At 49.1% G+C, this 5,260-nt stretch overlaps 1 long non-coding RNA gene across 1 annotated transcript; it reads left to right on the top strand.

The window, feature by feature from the left end:
* The first annotated feature begins 258 nt into the window (after positions 1-258).
* LOC125180960 (uncharacterized) lies at positions 259-5,260 on the top strand. The gene is made up of 3 exons (XR_010825918.1): positions 259-351; positions 1,998-2,231; positions 2,555-5,260. It is a non-coding gene; the product is annotated as an uncharacterized lncRNA (long non-coding RNA).

Raw genomic sequence — 5,260 nt, 5'->3', positions numbered from 1 at the left:
TGTGACCTGATTAACAGCTAGACCTCTGACTCTGCTTCGTTTTTGACTGATGTGGTGTTCTACAAGGATAATAATGCCACTGATTCCTCTTAATTGATGGACCCTGATGGAAATATAAATTAAGCAATTAATACAATTCTCCGAGACTCATAAAAATAAACTGCGCAGACAGACAGTCATATTTATTTTTGAGTTACTTTAAAAACAAGTGTCTTGCAAAGCGTTACAATGTGGTTTTTTTTTTGTTTTTTTTTTCTAGGGAAAAGCCAAGGCGAGCCTGACCTCCTTAAGGGCCAGAATATGCCAGAGGAGGCAAGGCAGATGATCTGCTGCATATGGGGGCAGTTTACGGTAACTGAAGCTGCATTTTGTCTCGGGACTCCTGGAATCCATGAGTTTCATGGGTTTTGTTTAAAAAGAAACTAACAAAATATAATTAGTGTTTAACACAGAGTCGTGCCCAGAGGCCCCATTCAGGATCAGGAGCCCTTTGTGCCAGCTAAGAGCGTGGCAAACGCACTGGGAGAAGCAGGCTCTGTGGTGAGCAGCTCGCTATCCGATTCCTCATGTTTTTAATGGTTTCTTCTGTGGGAGGTGGATTTAATAGTGAGTAGTAGACCAGTGTGACCTTGAGAGATGTCAGCTTGAAACCAATGGGAGTTTTCGGGAGAGAGCGGGGATTCTGGGAACGCGAAAATTTAGAGGATTTGCAATACCCAGGCGACACAAACCAGTATTTACAAACATTTACAAATAGGCTGCTGACGGATTCAATCGCGTTTGCATGCAGCCACGTCTGCACTAATAGGCTTCCCGTGACTGATGTATTCTCTGTGTTTCTCATTCGACTTCTGTTTTCTGAGCAGTCAGAGTTCATATTCAAAAGCTTTCCTCTGCCACCATGAAAGCTAGGCAGTGGTGTTAATAGAGGCTGGGATTCTCTTGTAATGTCTTCAGGTGTAAAGAAAACAGCTTGTTCACCCAGAGGCGCTCAGTGCTTGCTATTCTTTAATTCTGTTTGAAAAGTTACTCCCTGACACCAGGAGCAGAAGCCACACCACAAATTACAGGGAGGGAAAAAAAGCGTGATTGTTGCACACGACGTCTCCTCCCTGCCTTTGAAATTTGAGAGCTGAATAATTCGAAAAAGGGACCGGGCTTCTTTTAAAAATCAAAGCGGAGCAGACGCCTGTTTTCTGTTTGCGTTTCAGTCTGCAATAATTGTCCCCGCGAGCTGGGCTGCTGGTGCCAGAGGGAGAAGCTACCACAGGGGCAGCATTGCCAAGGAAGCAATACCTCCACGCGTTGGCCGCAGGATGGGAACACGGCCTCTCTGGGGAGAAGGGGGTGCCAGCTGTGTGGTTTGCATGCCTCCACTGCAGCCCCGTGGTTTAAATGTGCAGCTGGCTGGGCTTCGCCAGCAGAAGGGCTCGGTGGGGTTGGCTCTTTGGATGGAAGGCATGGGTAGCATCACACCCTGCCACTTGCCCTTTCCAGCTCTGGAGCCACAGTGGGGGTTTGGAGCCGCCTGCACCTGGGAGGTGTTTGTGTACACGAGGGACTGTGATGGTGGAGGTATCAGGCAGCTGGTCTGTCACAAGGAGAGGAGATGCCCTGATGGTGTGGGGATTTCTCTGGCTTCAGGGGGGGAAAACAGCAGGACCAAGACTGGGAGCTACCTACTGGGCTGGGGCTCGTACACAGCATGGCTGCTACTGCAGGCTTTGCAAAAGCAGAGTCAGGAGAACAGCCCTGACAGAGCAGTGGCAGCATCTCCTCTTCCACCATCCTGCACCGGGGCTGTCATGATCCAGGGCTGGCCCCAGCAGCAGCAAAGAGTTCAAACTGCTCTTGATTATTTGTCAAAGATAGTTAGCACAACACAAGTGGTTTTGATTATACAGTATCACTGGTGACCGCCACCCTTTTTGTACTCTACGTTGTGACATTTCCTTTTTTCTTTCTCTCCTCCAACTCCCTCCTTTTAACACGGACAGAATGGAAAGCCTTACGTCACGTAAACGAAGCGGGACAACTACCTCCATCACCCCACCATTACTCCTAACCAGCTGCTGTAACTAGCCAGTGGGCCTGTGCAAACATCCCTTGGGACAGAGGAGGAGTGTAATTGTACAGGTGTGTGAGGATGCTGCTGCCCCAGCTTCATTTCACCGTGGGAATTGCTGGAAAGTGATGTGCTCAGTCTCTTCCCTGGGAATCGTCCTGGTTAGGTGAGCAGGGCATGAGTTTTGTGTTTCTGACACAGAGGAAACAGAAAGAGACAGGCTGTATGAGAGGGGAAACAACTGGAGGTGCTTGTTGGTCTTGGTTCATTTCCTCGACCCACCTGGGACATCCTTCAGGGCTTGGCATCGTGACGATGGCTGAGAACATGTATCACCACCGCCACGGTGCCTGTGCTGCTCAGCACATGGCCAGGCACCCAGGCCCAGAAGGATGAGGGCTGTGATTACCTTAGCAATCTGCAGGGCTTTGTGCAGTGGGTGTAGCATCACATCGGTAGGGCTGTACTGATCACTCTTTCCATTTCCAGCCCTGGCGTGGGGCCCCAGCACCGCTCCCACATGAGGGTGTGCTTGCATGACTCCAGCCCTTGTGCCTGCCTTCCCAACGTGCAAGTAGCATCAGTTCCTCCTGACAAAGTTTGTTTAATTTCTTCAGAAGCTAGCTCCACTGCAAGGACGTTTCTTTGTCATCGGTCCAATTTCAATGGTTTATTGCTAAATGTTATCGCCTTGGCTGCAACTGGGCTTTCACAATTCTTTTGTATCTTGAATATTGCTCATTCATACACGAAGTTCACGGAGCTGCTGACACGCAGACTTTATGCTTGGGGATAGGCACGAAGGGCTGGGAGAAGACCAGGAAAACAAATGTCACATATTCTTGTATCAAATATACAAGAAGACCGTTTTCCATTTTACTGAAAGTAGAAGCAAAGACTGAGAAGTCAGATATTAACAAGTTAGGTACCTAAATTATCATCACATGTGCATCCTTAAATTGGCCTTTTTCTGCATGTATGTTTCTTACATACACACAGCATGCTTTAATTATAACTTGTGACTTGTGAAAAACAAGATATCTTTTGTGAGTTCTTGCTTTGCCTGTGAGTTTCCACTACAGCTGAAACCGAACCTCGAGGTAAAGTTGCAATCCAAATAGGTCTCCTGTGGCAAAGTTCCTGACAAGTGGAATTGGGCGATGCAGCATCAGGCCACCTGGACGTGAGTGCTGGCTTTGCCCACACCCATGCATTGCCAAGGAGCCAGTTGGGTCTAACTTGAATATAAAAAATAAAAAAAATAAAATGAAAACAGAAGAAAAAATGTGCTTTGCAGAGGTGTGTGTGAATGATGCTGTGGGAGCGACTGACTTCACATCAATTTCTGCTCTGCAAAACTTTCCGCATTCCATCTTGATGACAAATGATAATAATTCCCAAATCCTCTGATTAATTCCAGCCCCTAGCACCAAGACAAAGGATCTGAGCGAGAGCCTTGTCGCCAGGCTGCCTGGGCACAGCAGGGACTACTTTCCGGGCCTTCTGAGTGATGCCCACCCCCCTCGGCAGAGGCAGTGCCGGCAGCACCACTGCCTTGCTGTGGGTACATGCAGGGCTGCACTTGGCACGTCTTTCATCCGAGAGGCAAGGAGACCCTTGCTATCAGATTACTGCTGTGTGTGGGGCAGGGCACCTTTGCTGGTCACTGTGACCTGTGGAGAGAAGAGATAGTGGGAGAGGCTCATTTTGATATCTTTCTCCCCCAGCTTTGTGCTGGCTCTGTAGTAGGAGGTGTGCTAAATGGCTCTGCAGCGCACAGTCCGCCACCGTCCTTGGGATTCAGTGGGAAATGTGGGTTTGCGCTGCTGCTCCCAGAGGTGCATGGGGCTCTCAAGGACAGGGTGGAAATGTTGATTAGACAGAGTGGCGTTGACCTGGAGATCACCAGGCGTCACAGTTGTTCCTGCGGGTGTATTGGATTGCTACTACTGGCAGGCTGAGAAACCCCGTCTCCTACTAGGCTGCACTCTGTGGCAGCATTTTCCAGAGCAAAGCTCTTCCGCTCGCTGCTACTCATGCTGCAGTGTTAAAAATGCTGTTTATAAAGCAAAGTAGATGTCCTAGCTCTGAGTCCCTTAACCTCTGGGCTACAGCCTGCAGCAGGGGGTTGAACACTCCCCTTCTGCATCCTCTTTTTTCTGGGAGATATGGGAGGAGAGGTCAAAAATCTTCTTTTGTGCTCAAACAAGGGGTCACGGCATGGAAAAGACAGAGGAGCCCCGAGCCAGTCTTTTTGCAGGGCAATTAACAGCTAATGGAAGCTGGGCCAGGGTATGGACAGACGGTCTGCCTGCGGAGACCCTCCTGTGCTGTTGAAGTGCTGGACAAAGGCTTGGGGAGGCATCCTCGCTCCTCACAGGCACTGAACACAGTGCCAGATGAACACTCAGCCAGATGCAGTGGCTGCAGTGACACCCCCAGCTCCGTGAATCCTTCCCACAGTATGCAACTTTGGTGGACGAGACCCGGGGAAATGCCTGCAAGACAAAAGAGAGAGGAGCCAAAAACCTCAGGGTAGGAGTTTCCGTTCAGGCCGCCTTCTGCAGTGCTGGACTTTGATGCTGGGATACCTCTGACGTGGTGGGCAGCACTGAAGAGCAGGGGTGTGAATCCCCTGTGGTCTTGAGCTACACATCAGAGTAGCTGTGTAGTTGTCTAGGAAGTCTGAGCACAGCTTAGAGATTCCCAGCATTTTTATGTTAGGGCCGGTCCAAGTTTTCTTGAAGCCAAGAGGCAGATCTCTGCTAAGTGACTTCAGTCACCTCTGGGCCAAGCCCTTTCACTCTCCTTTGGTGTCTACAGTTTCAGTGGTGAGGACAGGCAGTGGTGTGCACCACTCTCACCAGCAGCCTCTCTCCTTCATGCTGGAGAAGCCACAGAGATTTACAGGAAGACAAGGGAGCAGGTTTCTCAGTTCCTGTGTCCTTCTGTCTAGGGATGCATGGTGCACAAAACAGCTTGAAGGAAGAAATTTTGTGGAGACCCCTCTATTGACATTTTGAACTAACGTTGTTACTCAGAATTACAGTTAATTTGGAAACTGAGGCTGCATGTTTGCTTTCCAGCATAGAAGACTTTTTCTTCTATGAAGTAAATGTTTGCTAGCCATTCCAGCACAGCCCAGAGGATAACCCCTTAGTATAAATTTTTACTTTTCCTAGACATGTTGTTCTA

This window comes from Anser cygnoides, chromosome 1 (assembly GCF_040182565.1).
Source record: "Anser cygnoides isolate HZ-2024a breed goose chromosome 1, Taihu_goose_T2T_genome, whole genome shotgun sequence".
In the NCBI taxonomy this organism is placed as follows: domain Eukaryota; kingdom Metazoa; phylum Chordata; class Aves; order Anseriformes; family Anatidae; genus Anser; species Anser cygnoides.
This window is presented reverse-complemented; position numbering and strand designations above follow the sequence as displayed.